Raw genomic sequence first — 19,142 nt, forward strand, 5'->3', positions numbered from 1 at the left:
CACTTGTTCCCTGAATTTTTCTCTCTGCAGTGTCGCTGCTATGTGCCCATGGGAGCCAGTGTTCCTGGTCCTTTGAGCAACAGGCTTAATATAACCCAGGCTTGAATCGCACACATGGAATGCTCAAGGGGAAAGAAAATTTGGGGGATGGTTTACAAGCAAGGGATAACATTGATTACCCCAGGGACCGTACACCATGGGAGTGGGAGCTGCACCAGGCATGTTTCCATGGCCAGGAGGTCCTCTTGGTGCCAGACTGGTATGTCTGTCCTGCTGGGTCTGAGGTGTGTTAAGTCTGTCCCAGAGCTGGCGTAGTGAAGTGCTCAGGGCAGCCACCAGCTACAGACGTGTGTGCAGTGCACATGCATGCAGAGTCACAGCCCACCTGCCTTTGGTCTTCAAGTTAGACAAGACTTTTTTCAAAACTAAGGTATTAAAACTTACAAATGTCAGCCTTTATCAGCAAAAAAAAAAAAAAAAAAGAAAAGAAAAAAAAAGAAAAAAAACCCCTATTCTATTTTAGGTCAAAGTGTTATCTAGCCCAAGATTTTAAATATGTGCAAAATGCAGTTTCTGCAGAAGGACCATTAATCAGCCGCTGGAAGAACTGCCTTTTGCAAACTGCAAAGATGAAAACAAAATGCTGTGAGTGCTGGGGCAGCTCCATTTTCCCATTGTAGGGACGGCAGACCTCAGTGCACGAGGGCACCTATACCCGTGCAGGCTCTTGCTTCCCTCGCAACGTGTTAACATCTTTGGAAAAGCTGTTTAAATACGCCAAGCCGCTTGCCACACAAGCTCTACATGGCAGTTTCCCTGTTGACACATGCTTTTGTCTGCTGAGAGGAGGTGCTCTGTCAACATAAATGTTAGATGGTTATGTTACTTATTTCTGGTTATTGGTTCTAAATTAGTAGCTCAGAGGCACATACCTTTCACACAGGCAGGGCAGGGACTGCCTCTCTTCTCCCTGCCTTTGGAAACTTTGACCTGCTAAGATCACAAGCTGTAGGAAATCTTGGAGGCGAAGTCCCAGGTACTGCCAGCAGTAAAAGCCTGGAGTAAACAGATTAGGTGGGTTTGAAAGACGTTTTAAGGGACCTTGGACAATCTGAACCAGTTTCCACATACCACAGGCAAGATTAATTTCAAGACTGATTTTGATAGCATGAAGGCTTCCTCCTTAATATAGGAATTGTCTGTGTAACTTATACATACATATATATATATGTTCTTCTGTTTGGCAGCGCGGGATATGAGGAATCGAAACTTCTCCACACCCCTTTGATTAGCACAGGAGTGGCAGCAGGAATTTTTTCTGTCTTAGTCATTCTGGGCAACCTTTGAGCCCAGTTTTTCCACCCTGTTCCCATTAAGAAGCTGCAGAGGCCACATGAGAGAGCCCCCAGCCAGCTGGGAGCTGTCAGCTGCCTTCAAAGGCTCATCCAGCCTTTCCGTGATAAATCCATGGTGAGGTGTGTAATGTGCGTGGTATCAGCCCCATATCCCACACAGTTCCTGTCCCAGCAGGGATAAAAGTTTTGTAAAAACTTGAGTACAAAAGGGAAAACCCAGTTCTTGAACTTTTTAAGTCACTTTATGGATTAGTAAAGGATATTTGGTTTGGGCCTTACTTGTCTATAACTGACAGTCCTGGCTGTAGGTTTTACACTGCAGGAGTGGGGTGGCAAAGCCATGAAAACTGAGCTGTTCCCTCCAGGATCCTCCAGTGCAGATGGCAAAGGACATTGTTAATTTACACACAAAAGAAATGAAGAATCCTCTCTGGGCATTTTGGGCTGAGAGAAACGAAATTTTTGTTGTCAGTCTGGCTTGGCATCACCTTTCCAATTCTCTTTTGTTTTGTCTCTCCGTGATTCATCTCTCCATTCCACTTCTCTTTTGTTTGTTCCATAATTGCTGGCTTAACCTGGAGGCACGAGGCTTCCTTGTGGAAACATCACCGTGCTGTCAATCAGCAAAGGAGAGGTGGTACAGCTGGAGCAGTCCTTCCTCCCTCTCAGGAGTGAATGAATCATCCCTTGAATATGCAATATCATCCAGGACAGGAGCCAGGATCCTCAACAGGCACATGAATTCCAGCATCTCTGGAAACATTATTTCCACATTTTGGGCAGACTAAGAGACAGTAAGTAAATAAGCAAGCTGTGGCATTTGCAATCTCTGTAGTTTTATTTAAAGTGACTGCCTGTGCTCTAAATGCTTCTGTGGGTATTAAAAATACAAAGAGAAAAGCATGTATCCTTGATCTGATACAGCCCAAGGCAGCTTCACAGTATGGCCCATTTAATGCCATTGAGCAGTCCACTGAACAATTAAAACCCACCAGAAAAAAAAACTGCCTGCTTTCCCCTGAAAAATCACATGAACCAGTGCATCCCAAAACCTCTGTGTCACTGGTCTCTGTACTTCTCCTTTGAAACAGTGCCAGTACTGTCTCTTGGTCCTGCGTAGAGATGTTGCCCATTACCTATGCACAGGAGCAGCACAAGGCATACAGGGTCCTTCTCTCCTTTCTTGTTCAGAAGTGTTTTCTCTCCAAGGAAAAGGCCAGTTTTCCATGGCTGCTCCTGGGTAGTGGCTGGGATGTAGCCTGGGAACCAGGGAAGATTTGCTGCATGATCAGGTAGTCCATGATGCAGCATTTTGTAACATCAACTGGTTTTCCTTAGCTCCTGTGTGCTGTGTTTATGAATTCAGTAGAACTGGCTCTGAATGAATATAAAATTAGATTTCACTGTTGAATGTGGGAGAAATACAATGGGAGAGGCACACTGATCCCATGAAGCAGAGAAATAATGGTCAGAAGGGCTACAATATCATCATAACAACTCTGTTATTAATACCAATAGCTAAGACTTTTTCTGCTTTGTTTTTGTACCAAGGTTATAGCTTCATCAGTACTTCTGATGATAACGGTGAAAGTGAAATACCATTGAAATTGTCTTCCTATATGTTTAAACCACTCTGGCACTTTTCCAGGCAGTATTTGTGCCCCTGTTTATGCCGCAGACCCTGGTGACCTTAGAATACTTTTATTTACGACAGCATAAGCATCATTTCCATGGCAACATCCTTTTCAAGCTGCAGATTGAGGATTGAAATTTCCTGAGCAATAGAAGAAGCAATGGTGGATTCCCCCCCCCCCAGTCAGCTAGTAGCAACTTTCATGTGCAAAATGATCAGCCACGACAAATCATTTAAAAGCTACATTATCATCATAAAGCTCAACATGGCTAGCCTAAAAACGAAAGAGTTAGATGCAGTTGTTTAATGGAAATGAAGATTGTGCAATGATATGCTCACTGCTGCTCCAGTAAATGGACTTCAACTTGCTCTGCAATGTAGCCTGATGAGGAACAGAGCAGTTTACCTCCCTAGAATGACACATTATTTACAGGAAGACTACTACATAATTATAATCCTATGCGGTTGCAGACAATGCTTTCCCATATTGGAGGAGATGACAAAGTCTGTTTGAAAATGATCCAAGGTATCAACAAAGGAATGTTATTAACAGATATGTGGGTTGGTAGCTCATGTGAAATTGCACTTAGTGCTTTCTGCCTTCAGAGAGCACCAGGGTGGAGCTGATCTGAGAGACGGAAAAGCCGTCTGTTCATACAAGGATGCCAGCAGTTACAGAATCACAGAATAGTTAGGGTTGGAAAGGACCTTAAGATCACCTAGTTCCAACCCCCTGCCATGGTCAGGGACACCTCACACTAAACCATGCCACCCAAGGCTCTGTCCAACCTGGCCTTGAACACTGCCAGAGATGGAGCATTCACAACCTCCCTGAGCATCCCATTCCAGTGCCTCACCACCCTGACAGTAAAGAACTTCTTCCTTATATCCAATCTAAACTTCCTCTGTTTAAATTTTAACCCATTACCCCTTGTCCTGTCACTACAGTCCCTAATGAAGAGTCCCTCCCCAGCATCTCTATAGGCCCCCTTCAGATACTGGAAGGCTGCTATGAGGTCTCCACACAGCCTTCTCTTCTCCAGGCTGAACAGCCCCAACTTCCTCAGCCTGTCTTCATACAGGAGGTGCTCCAGTCCCCTGATCATCCTTGTGGCCCTCCTCGGGACTTGTTCCAACAGTTCCGTGTCCTTTTTATGTTGAGGACACCAGAACTGCACACAGTACTCCAAGTGGGGACACATGAGAGCAGAGTAGAGGAGCAGGATCACCTCCTTCGACCTGCTGGTCACGCTCCTTTTGATGCAGCCCAGGATACGGTTGGCTTTCTGGGCTGTGAGCCCACACTGAAGCCAGCTCATGTTCATTTTCTCATCCACCAACACCCCCAAATCCTTCTCTGCAGGGCTGCTCTGAATCTCTTCTCTGCCCAACCTGTAGCTGTGCCTGGGATTGCTCCAACCCACGTGTAGGACCTTGCACTTGGCATCAGCCCACCTCACAAGCGTGTCGAGGTCCCTCTGGATGGCATTCCTTCCCTCCAGGGTATCAACCGAACCACACAGCTTGGTGTCATCAGCAAACTTGCTGAGGGCGCACTCAATCCCACTGCCCATGTCAGCGATGAAGATGTTGAACAAGACCGGTCCCAACACCCATCCCTGAGGGACACCACTCGTTACTGGTCTCCAGCCGGACATTGAGCCATTGACCACAACTCTTTGTGTGCAGCCATCCAGCCAGTTCTTTATCCACTGAGTGGTCCATCCATCAAATTGATGTCTCTCCAATTTAGAGACAAGGATGTTGTGTGGGACAGTGTCGAACGCTTTACACAAGTCCAGGTAGATGACATCAGCTGCTCTACCCCTGTCCATCAGTTCTGTAGCCCCATCATAGAAGGCCATCAAATTGGTCAGGCAGGATTTCCTCTTAGTGAAGCCATGCTGGCTGTCACCAAGCACCTTGTTGTTTTTCATGTGCCTTAGCATGCCTTCCAGGAGAACCTGCTCCAAGATTTTGCCAGGCACAGAGGTGAGACTGACTGCTCTGTAATTCCCCGGGTCATCCATTTTCCCCTTCTTGAAAATGGGGGTTATATTTCCCTTTTTCCAGTCGTTGGGAACTTCACCTGACTGCCATGATTTCTCAAATATGATGGCCAGTGGCTTCACAACTTCATTTGCCAGCTCCTTCAGGACCTGTGCATGGATTTCATCAGGTCCCGTGGACTTGTGCATGTTCAGGTTCTTAAGATGGTCTTGAACCAGATCCTTTCCTACAGTGGGCCCAAGGTCTTCATTCTCACAGTCCCTGTGTCTGCCTTCCAGGACTTGGGTGGTGTGGTCCGAGCATTTGCCGGTGAAGACCGAGGCAAAGAAGTCGTTAAGAAGCTCAGCCTTCTCCAAATCCAGTGTAGCCAGTTCTCCTGAGAGCTTCCTGAGGGGGCCCACGTTGTCCCTAGTCTGTCTTTTATTCACTACGTACCTACAGAATCCCTTCCTGTTATCCTTAACATCCCTAGCCAAGTTTAATTCTAACTGGGCCTTAGCTTTCCTAACCTGGTCCCTAGTTTTCCCTGTGTTCTTCCCAGGCCAACTGTCCTTGCTTCCACCTTTTATAAGCCTCTTTTTTCCCTTGAAGTTTCCTCAGCAGCTCCTTATCCATCCAAGGAGGTCTCCTGGCCCTCCTGATGCACTTCCTTCTAGTTGGGACACAACACTCCTGAGCTTGTAGCAGATGATCCTTGAAAATCAACCAATGGTCTTGGGCTCCCCTGCCCTCTAGGGCTATATCCCATGGAAAGTCTTTCCCGTTGTTGCAGATAGAAATAGAGAACTGAGTCTATGGGGACATGTCATTAGCTGCAGCATTGCTTCCCTCCCCAAATATCAATCTTCAGTAGTGGTAAGTGTTGTCACTGCACAAATAGGGAGTCTGAGATGCAGAAAGTTGCAGTGATGTATCTGCAGTTACTTTAGCTGACAGTCAGAGGAGCTCCCTGGAGTCCCAGGACACCACCCTGCCTATGAGAGGCCATGAACCATTTATAAGGTTCCAGCTGTCCCCTGCTCAGCTGGCTTGGTGTCCAACACCATTGGGACCATTGCTGCTCACTGGAGGACAGCACTTCTCACAGCTACTCAACATCTCTCACTGGCAGAGAATTTTCATCAAAAATACCACTAGTACCAAATATACTATTAATACTAACTCAGAAAAAGTAAATATTTTATTTACCATTGGGTTGTCCTGAGAACAATGGAATATAATTCCATATCTAGGCAGGATCTGATGCTGACCTGGCCAAGCCCAGGAAACTGCTGTGTACCTAAATGGGTGAGCTTAGCAGAATTGACTCAAACCTCTCTATATTACTGTTACTCAGGTCTTTGACCTTAATAGTGAGGGTGTCATGACAGAATTATCAGAGGTAAATTATCTAAGTCATGCTAGAAATTATTTCAAAGAAAACAGGAGTTGCTGTTGTTTTTTTTTCCTCCAGAATTATTTGAGGTGACAGGTAAAGAAATATTAGCCTACATTCTGTAACGATAGAGGTACATTCCTACTTGATAAAAAGCATGTTCATACTGATTTGCTTTGGGCCTCCAATATTTTTGGGGACAAAATTTCCACTGGCTTTGAAAGCATTAGGGCAGCAGAGAGACCTCCAGGTTTAGGATACTGCCACATCTTGTGAGGTACAGCTGGTCACTAATTGTCCTGGGGGCAGCTGAGTAAATGCTACTTCTAAGCACTAGATTTTCCATACCAACAACTAGTAAAGTTAGCATTCTAGGGAGCAAAATATTAATAGCTTTCAGGACATCAAGAACTGCAAGAAGTCCTGGACTAGATGACCTTTAAAAGTCCCTTCCAACCCAAACCATTCTGATTCCATGATTCTGTGACTAAAGCACTGCATACTACTGTGTAAGGCCAGCTTTAGCCCCCCAGCATCCTCCTCCCTTTGAAGTCGGTTATTAGACTTGATTTGGAGTCTGAGAACCCGGGTTAGGAGATCAGGGAACGATTAAATGTGTTCTCACCCAGGGAAAGTGCTCACCCTCATGCTGGCTGGCAATGGAAGAGGAGGAAGGTTTTCAGCCTGCTCTTATGGTTTCAGACTTGAACTTGGAACTGTTTGTTTTTGCTACGCCACCCCTTCCGCCCTAGTTAATAGTCAACTTTGAAACCCAGCTTTATGTCCCATGTGTTTGATTTACATTTCAAATGCAGGGCCAGCAGGGCAAGCTGTCTAAATCACTTGTCAGCACAAGGGAAGGAGGTGACACAGTGGGAGGAAAAAGTGGCCCAGTATAAACGCTCAGGCAGCTGGGCAATGCTGTTAGTGGGAGAGTCCCCAGCAAGGGACAACGGCTCACCTTGCTCAAAGGTTGAGGTCTAACCCATGCAACACACAGGGACCAGCTTGTCTTCTTTGATTTATACTCGATTCCTCTAACTCTGCAACCTTGCATCCTGTTTTCCTTATCCGCTGCAGCTGTACGTGGAGGTGAGGGCTTGAAAGGACCTAACAAGAGGAGTTTCTTCTGAAACCAAAAATAGCCTGTCTTGATTTTATTATTTTCTTTTTTGGTCAGCATGTCGCAATCTTAAATTTATCATCCATCTGTAGCTGAACTGACGTACAGGAAACCTACCTAATCTTGAGTCGGAGGGCACAGGGCAGAGCGAGTTCACTGGCCACTCTTGGAAACTGTCTGGCTGGCTGGAAATACCATTTTCAGCTGCTCTTTGATGAGGTAACATCAAGGAGCAAAGCGAGTGCACAAACCACACAGACCAATGCCAAATGGTTTGCAGGGCCAGTCAATGCAGCATTGAGGAAATGGGAAACATTTGCAATATCAGTCAAAAATGAGTTAGATGTGTTTTAAAGCGATCACTTTCCAGACTGTTTACTCTGAATGACACAAATATGATTGGCCCATCCTTAGAGACCTTCACGGGCTTGACCTGATGGATGTGGTGATGGCTAATCCTGCCCTTGCTGGTGCTTCCTGGAGTCACATGTGTGTGTGTGTGTTTCAACAGCTCATGAGTGGAGTCTTGCTGGCTGCTGTGTGCTGCCCTGATGTATTTGTACAATAGGATGAGCTTTCCTTTCAAGAAACCTGCAGAGGGACTTTTTACAAGGGCATGTAGTGACAGGACAAGGGGAAATGGCTTTAAACTGACAGAGGGCAGATTTAGATTAGACATTAGGAATCAGTTCTTCCCTGTGAGGGTGGTGAGACCCTTGCACTGGTCGCGCAGGGAAGCTGTGGCTGCCCCATCCCTGGTAGCGTTCAAGGCCAGGCTGTACGGCACTTGGAGCAACCTGCTCTAGTGGAAAGTGCCCCTGCCCGTGGCAGGGGTTGGAACTGGATGAGCTTTAAGGTCCCTTCCAACCTAAACCAGTCTGGGATTCTGATCCTTGGGCTGAAGAGGGAACAACTCCTCGTAGAGATGGCAGGTGGAGGAGCCAATGCAGAGCCACAAGCCCAGCACTGTCCAAGGTTGGTGTGAACACTGTGCCTCTCCAGTGAGTCCACAGCCACCTTCCCAAGATTTTACTGGAAATAGCTATGTCTGCTTCTTACAAGCATGTTAAAAATTACCTGCCAGGTTCAGCCGATGTAAATCCCCATAAATTCATTCACCAGCCTTATTCCTGGATAAACGCTGCTTAATTCTCTGTTTCTTCATAGCTGCAATTTCTCTGTTTATTTTAATGACGGTGCCTTGCTCTCAGTTTCACCACACACATCCTTTATATTGCTAAAAAGGCACTGATGAACATGAGCTGCATTAACAGAAATCACATTCCTGTTCCTGTTCCCTGGCTCATTTCTCCCTCATTTCCCATTACCTTCCTATTTTAAGACTGCATGCATGACATACCTGTCAGCTAGATCCATTCAAATATTTATCCAGTCATTTAATCAGTGAATTTCATGGTAGGTTGCTAACTACATTGATGATTTTCTCCTCATTCACATAGCTTGGGTTGCAATGCATTAGGGTGCTGGAATGCTGCAGGTTCACGGGTATGTATGGACTTAATGAAGTTTATAAACTGTAAAGAATTTCTCCTTGTTCTTGCAGCCCTGAGGCCTGTGAGGTACTTCGGTAGCATGCTGCACTGAATGGGAAAGCACTGGAGACTGCTGACACTTGGGCATCAGTGTAACCCTGCATCAGCCTCAGCTGTGGGCCAGCCTCTGGCACATGCCGAGGGAAAAGCAAACAGAAGAGGGGCAAAGTCCACTGAAACAGAGGGTGAGGGATTTTAGCTTTAAATTTCAGAGGCCATCCTCTTTTTTTCTTCCTCTTAATCCCTAACTTGTCTAAAGCCAGTCATTCAGGAAAGAAAAAACTACAGTCTTTCACAGGGGACTGCTCCCTCCCAAGAAAGCTCTTTCCCAAGCCACCAAACCTCCAGACTGTAGTCTTGAAGCCACCATGACTCCAGGCTGGAGCACTCCCAGTCAGAATGAGCTCCCCAGAGCCAGGCACCAAAGCTGAGCCCCCCCCTCCCAGCCCCGAGCTATCCTGCTGTGTGCCCCAGGGTTGATAAGCCCTAGGGTTTGCTGATTTGGCCAGTCAGGTCTTTCCTCACCTCAAAATGGGGCCTCAAAGAAAGGGAGGAGTGAGAATTGACACTCTTTTATACTGTGAGTAACAGCTCAGCGATATATACCCCCGGGGCAAGGTATGCTCCACACTCAGTGATTTCAAAAGAACTTTAGGGAAAAAAAAAAAAAAAGGAAGGAATGAGGAACTAGCTCAACACACCCTGTAGGTAGGTTCTGGCTTCCCTGTGGAGAATTATAGCATAAACTTCCAAATAGTACCTTCTGAATGTGCTATAAACAGCTTTTCCTTTTCCTTATTCCCCCTCCTCAAACCTGAAACTACTGCTTCTTTGCCAGATAATGCTCTGCCTTGACAGGATAGGAGAGGTTTCGTATGTATATAGATACTCTATGATCTATTTCCATTAATAGGTATTAGGAATAGGGATAGAAATGGTAATCTCACTCTGTTGTATCCTGTGCCCAGTCTCTAGGAATCCTGTTACTTAATGTTTGAAACATCCTTGGGAGATAGATGAATATAGTCACCCCCCACTCATTCCTGGCTCTGGAAATGGCAGCACACTTAGAGACAGGCTTACTGCAAGCACTGGCTTTGGCTACAGCAGTTCTGCACTTCACATGCATATGCTTAAGGGCTTTGCTGTACTGGCTCAGCTAGCGTGCTTGATATCTTGCAGGATAGGGCAGGAAGGCAAAGAGAGATTAAGGATTTTATCACGTTCCCAGGAAAGTTCAGTAAAGAGTTTCATTGATTTCTGTGGAAGAGAAGCCATCCCAAAATAGTTTGCACAGCTGGGAAAGAAGCCCAGGAGATCCTAGCGTCCCATCCTTTCCTCTGACCATTAGGCTACTCTTCTCGTCAAAGAAATATGGGACTTAGGGGAATTTATCCTCTCTTGAACCGTGCAGGTTGGTCCAAAAAGAAGCAATATTATTATATAATAACTAATATAAACCTATAATAATTGCATCATAATATAACTACTCCTGCAGGAAACCCTGCAGAAAGGCTGCATTAAGTGTAAGTGCAAGGCTGCAGACCATACATTTCAGAATCCCTCGACAGTTTTACCAAAACAGCAGATAAGTGGAGATAGATACAACCTTGTCAGAAGTGTGGTCTTTTTTTCCCTGTAGAACCTGTACGTAGCTGAAATTCCAGAAGTGATTATGTTTTACTTGTGTATATTTCCTGCAGAAATGGAATGAGCTGTTTTAGGAAATAACTTCAAACTTGCTGAAACTCAAAGCATTTTTAGTATATCAGTAACCTCAAACAGTTCTCCTTAATTGCTGAAGTAATATTCCCTTCGCTTCTCAAACAGCATTAGTTTATTTTAGCCAAGACAGAAATATGAAAAACACTCTAGGCTGGAACATCTCTACTTAACACTTCAGTAGATGCAGTCAGAGTAGGTAGCTCAGCAAGCCCTGACTTTCTCAAAACTCTCTGAAAAAGATTATAATAATAATTACAGTATATTAGTTAGTCCTCAGGGATAGCTCCATTTTCCATGCATGTAACCTTTACTGCTTTGGGATGCAAGCTGTTTGTTTTGGCAGGCTGAAACAGCCCATAACTTCACCATGATAACCATTTTTAGTTTGGCCTGTAGATTTTTTTTCTCTCCCCTTTTCAAATCCATCTGTCCTGAGAAGTCAAATTCCTGATTTTATCTTGTACCACCCACCCTCTTCACTTACAAAGGAGACCTCAGAACAATCCCTCGTCCTCGTGCCTTGCTCTCTGGTTTTCCCTCGAATCATTCTCAAAGAAATTCACGTCTCTGTTCCGTTCTGTGTTAAATACTTCTGCCCCTGAAATTTGTGGGCTCTGAGGTAGGGAGGTTCCATATTTATTGCCTTGCAATAACATCTGAAACACTTTTGTTGAATTTATGAGTTTTAAGAACCAGAAAACAACTCAGAAATCATTTTCCTGCCTGCCAGCTCTGGGTATTGCATGTAGGATTTTGACTGTTAGTTGTTGCATCATTACTTGTGTCGTGGTTTAAACCCAGTCAGGTAATTCGTTCGCTCACTTCCCCCCCTTTCTTGCCCTCCGCCTGCTCTTGGAGGGACGGAGAAGAGAATCGAAAAGAATGCAACTCCCACGGGTTGAGATAAGAACAGTTTAGTAACTAAGGTATAACACAGATCACTACTGCTACCACCAATGATAATAATGATAAAGGAAATAACAAGGGAAGAGAATACAACATCTCACCACCAGCTGACCAATAACCCCCCCCAAGCCCGACCAAGCACCGACCAATACCTCCTCCAACCCCGCAGTCTCCCAGCCCTTCCGGCTAACTCCCAGTTACCACCTGGGCATGACGTGCTGTGGTATGGAATACCTCTTTGGTCAGTTTGGGTCAGGTGTCCTGTCTCTGCTTCCCCCTGGCTTCCCCTCCTCCCTGGCAGAGCATGAGGCTCACAAAGTCCTTGGCCAAACCAAAACATCCTTGTTATCAGCTCTGTTCCCGAGCTGAAAGTCAAAACACTGCACTGCACCAGCTACCAAGAAGGAGAAAAATGACTGCTACTGCTGAACCCAGGAGAACTTGGAAGAGAAATTCTGTTCTTTCAACTTAAAGCTGTTGACGATGGGTGCATGCATGAGAAAAGAAACCAGCTCTTTCCCCCATCCTTTTCTATTGATTTCAGAGGAGAAAACAGCAAAAACATCTCTGCAAGAAAAATCATTCTGTCTAGCTGGCAGTGGTTTGTCATTCAGCAGGTTCATTCATGCTGTTTTCATGGTTGATTCTTTTTTCAGGTGTCCAGCATCCAAATATAGCAGATGTGGGTGTTTTCTGTCTTTAAAAACAGAAAAACAGCCATTTTGACAAGGGCAGAGCAAATGCAAAGTGCAGACTAAGACCTGAGTAGCCAGTGAGAGCCCTCCATTGATTTTGATCTTCACATCATACTGGAGGCAATTGCAGAGAGGCTGTAATTAAATTATAGCAGAATATAGGGTTATTCCATGTTGCCCCAAGACCAAGCTCAGGCCAACATACGGAGCAGGGTCTGTCTTTGCCCTGTTCCTTTGGAGTGTGTCCCCCATAAGCTACATGGCCTCTGCAACTGAGTGCTCTCAACAGCTGTTCAAGTGCAATTAAACTTGAGCACACCCAGTGATGGGGGTAAGAATTATGTTAAAGAATTGTCTTAGGAGTGCTGGAAAAGGGGCAGAGATTTGAGAGACACTGGAAAAAACACCTCTGGTAAAACGTGTTTCTTCACCGGTAGGTGTAGGAACAAAGTGATATTGAGTGTTTCTTGCTTCTCATGGGATGAAAAGCTGTCCCTTCAGGTTCATTTGTGCAACTAATTCCCCCTTGGAGTTAGCCAGGAGGGACACATTGGTTTGTTACACAGAGTTAGCAGGGATTACTTGGTTTATCACAGTCAGCTTTCCTATGCTCCAGAGCTCCTCCCATTCCCAGCCAGACGTTCAGAGGCGGGTGCAGCATCTGTGTGTGGTGTTTCACCAGGTCCTCTGAGTCCTCACTGATAAATACCTGCAAAAATACTTTTTATCTGCTTGTCTTGTCATGGGGGCCATATGAAACTGCCTCACAGGCCTGGGTTCAGCTGCTTGGACTCCCACTTGGCCACCCGTGGAGGGCAGTCAGAACTTTTCTGGGGTTTGACTTTCCACCTCTTTGAGGGACTCATGTAATTGACTGTCTTGCTGACAAATGGGTCAACAAACTGCCGTGTTTTGGGAACCTATGGATATCTATTCTTCAGAAGCATTAATGGGTGTACTCCCATGAGAAGAACATGTAAGCATTAAAATAGTTAATACTAACGTATTAGTATTCATATAGCTAACATTTTAATATTCTAAAATACATATATTAATGAGTTAATGCTAATTTCCGGCTAACTAGCATCACATTTCTTCGGTTATGAGCTTTGCTCAGTAGAAAAGTCTACCCCATCTGGGAGTTATGTTTGAAACAGACTTGCAGGATCAAAACTTTTTTGGTTGTTGTTTTTACTACTACTGTTTTCAGCATCCTTCTTTGAGGAAGTGTGGACCAATCTAGCCATAGCTGGAAGGTGTCCTGTGTCTTTTGAGGGAGGGTTAATGAGTGAGTACACACACACCAGATCTCGGGCTTCTCTGCATGTCAAGGGAATGGTTTCCACCACAGGTATAATGGCAGAGAGGTAATTAGCCCAAGAAGAATGGATAAAACACTCAAACCTTATCCTGGCCACAGGGACACACAGTGTTGGAAGTAAATGAGAGCTGATTTCTGCCCAGTGGAGCAGCTGCTTTTGGAGCTGCCCTCCCGTTTCCCACCTCCTGTCTGAGCTCCTGCCCTTCCACTCCTCCCCTGAATGTTTTCTCTTAGGGAAAAGTATATTTTGCCCCTAATAGTTAGAAATTACCCATTTTTATTTAAATCTGTCATTTCCAATCCCTGTGGTTACTCCTAATTCAACACCATGAAGAATTTGCCTCCTTGATGATGTCTAGGAAATGTCTTTGTTTAAACCTGCTCTGCTAACCTAGTAACATAACCTAAGTTCTCAGGTATCTGTCTTCTTGCACACAGGTGTCATTCCTCTGGATCGTTTCAGCTGTACCTCTAAACTGTAGCCCACTTATTCTGGTTATCTGAAAGCCCTCCCTTTCCCTTCAGCCCAGTTCACCTTTCATCTTGACCATCTGGAAGACTGCTGTTAAGCAATGCTATCTTGGTCTAATTTGTAAGAAATAATTGTTTTATTACTGCTACATACCTTTCTACTTTTTCCTGGGCATGGTAGAAATAACAGACTGTTCTAGTCTTAAAGAACTTCATATAAATTGCATTCACATACAACATAGCGATAAGGGGACCTGAACTCAAAGGAAGGCACATCATATCTGAACTCTCTGGAGTTTTGAGGGGTTTATTTTAATAATATCCTGACTTTAGCGTATACAATCCATGGTATTTGCCAAGCTTAAAACAACAGCCACAGGAGGATCCTGTCGTACGTTTTGCAACCGGTTCTCACATCAACAGAGCTCTGATCCTGCATGGAATTCATTCCACATTTTATTCATTATCTGAATGAGTTATCAAGACAGCTCTCTGCCTGGCTGGAGGTACCAACATAGTGCAGACAGATTTTTTCCCACAGAACTCTCCGAAGCGATACTGTCAGCATAGCTATATTTAATGGGCTCTACCCATGCAGTCAACCTCTCAGTGCAGAAGAAATAGTTTACAATCTCTGAAACCCTACACTCCTCTCTGCCATGGAGCAGGAAAAAGTAACATCTACCGTCATTCCTTTTGCATGTTGCTAAATCCAGGGGGAAGGGAAAGTTAATAAGACAATGAGGACATTGAAAACAATATTCTAAGAGGCAGAGCAAGGCAAAACTCCCTTACCAATCAGTAGTCAACATCTGCAAGCAATCTTTAACCACAGCTAAAGACTGCCTTTAAATTCGCAGATGCCATGCCCTACTTACCTTTGCTTAAGGCTTAGTATTTGTTTAGAAATAACCTGTTGATCTTTTGTATATCAATGCTATTGCTGAGTGATGAGTTAGGACAAAGACTGTTGCATGGAAAGAGTTTCACCCCAAGTTAAATGCCGTTAGGCAGAAAATAGCTGACATTTTGGGAAGATAATGTACGGCAGCTCTATGTGCCCTCTGAGTTTTCTATGACATACCCCCTGCACTGTACCTGAAAGAGCTTTGTGTCATGTGCATTAAGGTAAAAGTGATTTCTATCAAATAAACTTGGCCGTTTCCCCCCTTTTTTCTTTTGTTTTTTTTTTTAAAGGTCTAGTTCATGAATATGGAAAAAAAAATGTCATTACATGCTGATCAGGGGACTTAGGTAAGCAGTGGGGTAATGGTGTGACCTTCACTTCACATCTGAAAGAAAAGCATCTCAGAGTGTGGAAGAGGGATTGGCGAGTGATGTCTGTGAAACCTGGGACTGCAACACAGGTCTGCTCCACACTATGCATGACAAGCACCAGGCAGAAAAATAGTAATTTTAGTGTAGTTTGGAAGGATTTAGCATTGGAACAATGACACTGATGGACAGCAGAGACAAGAGTGATGGAGAGAGCCTTACCTGGGAATGAACAGTAGCACAGCTGTGTCAGGCAGCTCATCATGACTGAAAATGCAGCATAGCCATGACAGGGAGAAGGCTGGGAGTTTATATGAGGTATCTTCCACCTCTCTAAGTCCAAAAATCTATTTCCAGTGTCTTATTGTTACTGAGTTGGGAAGTTTGGAGGTCTTAAAATATAAATATTTAATGACTGCCTTGTAGCTCAAAGTTTTAGGATCAATGTTCATTACCTCTTATCATGCTGTATCTGGTATGCCTGTAAGTTCAGTTTTTAAAGTCAAGAACTACATGAGTTTTAATTGCCCAGCTGAGATTTGCCCTTCTACATGGCATAGGTATAAAGTTGACTGCTCTTGTGGAACGGTTTAATTCTTAGATCTTCAGTTAGACTGGAAAAAGATCCAGCCTTCTTGCCCACTGTGTGCTCCTCCTCCCCTCATTATAAAAAAAATACCAAATGTGCAGGTTATAAATAACGCAAGTTATCTAACATTTCACCATATAAGGAAGGAGCAGTACTGGAAATGCTGATTTCTTTTTTGCCTTTAGCATTCAAATTAAATGGACAATGTAGCAAATTGGATATTCCCAGCAAAAAATGGTTTATGTGCTGTTCTGGTGTTCTTGTGTCTTGCTCTGAGCTTTGTTGGCCCATTTGCTGGTACTTCAACAGCCAAGAACTGTAAGTTTGACATTATACTGCTAAAACATATCAATCTCTGACCAATTTGAAGCGAAAGGAAAAGGGGCTCCTCTACTTTTGTGTTATGTCCCATGTAAGGGTAAGGAGCACATAGGAAGGGACTATTTGTTAAAGCTTATGGGACATGTATCTACTTGCCAAAGACTACCAATCATGAGCTCAGTAACACCATCTCCATTGCTGTCTTTAGCCAGAGAACAGATATTTTGAGGGCAAGCACAGGAAGTTAGATATGTTGTCATATAGATAACTCTTGGTGTAAGCCAATCTAGGGCTAAAATTAGAGTCTGAAGTAACTGGTTGGTTTACACCATTTTTTTCCTTGTTAAACAGCAGGTATCCTTCCAGAACCCTTTTCCCCATGAACAGGAGCTGACTCAGTTCTGGCAAGCAGTCCCCTTCCCTCTGTGCTTCTACTCTGAACCCTGAACTGGCCTCCAGTTAACTCATATGGTATTAAAGAAGGAGATGAAGATATGAAGCTGTGCTGAGCCTCCCTCTCTCTCATACAGGGTGTTATCAGATACTGAAAAGCAGTTTTGTATCCCCTGGTAACACTAGGCTCAAGAAACATTTCACGAATAAAGAATCTGGCTACCTGGTAATTATGTGCCCAGCACTCACTTCCAGTTATCTCCCACTCTATTTGCTCACAACCAGGTATGAAAACATTCATGCGGTAAACTGAAAATAATGGAAAAATTCACTGATTTTGGAAGCAAAGTGAGTTAAAGTAAATGAACCGCAGTACATGTTCTTTATGCATGTACAGCAGCATAAGGAAACTGTGGGAAGCTAATTTGCAAGCCTGTTTACTGAATACCTGGAACAACTCCCATTTCCCATTTAAATTAGCCTCAGGAAGCCAAGTGTCTAATTTGCTTCTCCAGTACCTGCTTCTTCCACTCATTTATGTCCTTACCCTCAGATGTTTATTGCTGCATCTATAGTCCATAGTAGCATCTCCAGGGAAAAATAAATGCAGACTGCTAGCACACCGGGCTGGCTGGCTTTGTATCTGCTTTGCACTTCATGGGCACAAACAGCTATTTGGAGTTCAGGAGAACAGCAGGTCAGGTTTATAGCATCCAACAGTCCCTGGGCCAAAACCAGTATGGAGCTCTTGCAAAAGCAGAGACTTTGAGGAGTAGTCTCCTTTTTGTGGCCAAAGCTGAACCTGTTCCGTATCTGGAGATGGCTGGCTATGCAGTGTTAAAGCAAACTACATCTAAGCAGTGTACCAGTAGTATTTAAAGTAATCCCTTCAACACACAACAGTATCTCAAAGCTTCTTTTCAATCTCATCTGCTCAAGGCTGACCCAAGCAGTGAAGAAAGCCTCCTGTATCACCAGTTTTGTCCTCTGCTTGGAAAAGGAGAGGATGTAGCTTTGAAGTGAGAATTGCTCATGGAAAATGTCCTGGGTTTAGTCCCTGTGCTCTAGTCTCTAGCGCCTGTGAGCTTGAAAGCTCAGCTGTGTGTCTCTAACCAATTATAGGCTGTGTTAACATTGCTGCTTGCTTTTCCAGATGTAGGTTTCTCAATGGAAAATTGTGAGAAGTGTCATTAATAATGACAGCTTTGAGAGCACCGGGCCGTGGTTTTATCTTGCCCATGGACATAGTTATATAATGGTTCTTGATCATCTGTGGCCTTTTCTTCACCAAAAATCAACTTCAAATATGCTGATAACGTAAGTGGTAGAAGGTAAATGCCTCTTGTTTAGCAGCTGAAAACTCTTGTTTACACAGAGTGAGATTTGTAATGGCAGAAAGCATGTGCAGCAGTACTCTAAATGTCTTCTCCAACCGCTGCTGGTAAGATACTATCACCAGCCAGCCCACCACTCTGATGAGAGGTTAAATTTTCAATGGAATCGTAAATGCCCGTTCACCCTCATAGATTTTCTGCATTTGTTTGTTTGCTATTGAAAAGAGAAAAACATTCCTTTATTCTTTTCTCAGCTCTCCAGAGAGGTCAGGATTTATCCTTGAATGATTACATGATCTGTTTCATGCTGATTAAACAGAAAGCGAGTAAGAGCTATCGTTTATGGAGTCCTTAAGCCCAGAGGTCTTATTTTACATTTCAGAAGGAAATTGAAAACATTATTCCTTAGAGAACTGAGATATAAAAACACTGGGAAATATTCATATAAGCAGAGCACACAGAAATATCCTTCATTTATGTTCCCATTTGTTAAAACAAAATACTACTTTTTTTTTTTTTTTTAGCAAATGATGGAAGTTTAATACTTTCCTCACAGTAGGAATACCACTGATATCAGTGTTATAGCCAGAATGGCCATCTCCACCGCCCCCCCACCCCAGCTCTGGAAAACATCCTTTTACAACACAGTGGAGTCAGAATTTGCCCCAGTAGGTGACCTGTATTGTTAAAGCCATTGTAATTTGTTCAGCGTTCTTCTTTAAAATGATCATTTAAAGTAAGGTTGGAAAAAAGAACTGTCATTCTTTGATACTCAATGTTTGATCCACTGTTTTGACTCTTTTAAGCATGTATCATTATATCTTCCTCAAATACCATACCTAGTGAATGAAATGCCGAACCAGTAGTTAAGAACTGCATATTTTTAAATCAGTGCTGAACACTAAGTAGTTCAATGGAGTTCTATTAAAAAACCCACCCAACAGCTAGCAACTTGGAAGCTTGCTTCTTTTGCTTCCTTAATGATTTAGGATTAATTTTACGGGTTTTATTACATTATGTGTTCTCACCCTCTCCATTCTCCGGGTGGATGAAAACAAGTTCA

At 43.9% G+C, this 19,142-nt stretch overlaps 1 protein-coding gene across 1 annotated transcript in view; it reads left to right on the forward strand.

Annotated features, from left to right (window-relative positions):
* The window catches only part of PDGFA (platelet derived growth factor subunit A), a 54,752-nt gene extending 37,777 nt beyond the window's left edge, over window positions 1–16,975 (forward strand). The window contains exon 7 of the mRNA XM_062607991.1: window positions 16,707–16,975. The gene's annotated coding sequence lies outside the window, so the exon portion shown is untranslated. The remainder of the gene's footprint in view (window positions 1–16,706) is intronic.
* Window positions 16,976–19,142: the final 2,167 nt, after the last annotated feature.

The sequence above is a fragment of the Pezoporus occidentalis genome, unplaced genomic scaffold (genome assembly GCF_034315485.1).
Source record: "Pezoporus occidentalis ecotype Australia unplaced genomic scaffold, CSIRO_AGI_Poc_V1 ctg128, whole genome shotgun sequence".
Taxonomy (NCBI): Eukaryota; Metazoa; Chordata; class Aves; order Psittaciformes; family Psittacidae; genus Pezoporus; species Pezoporus occidentalis.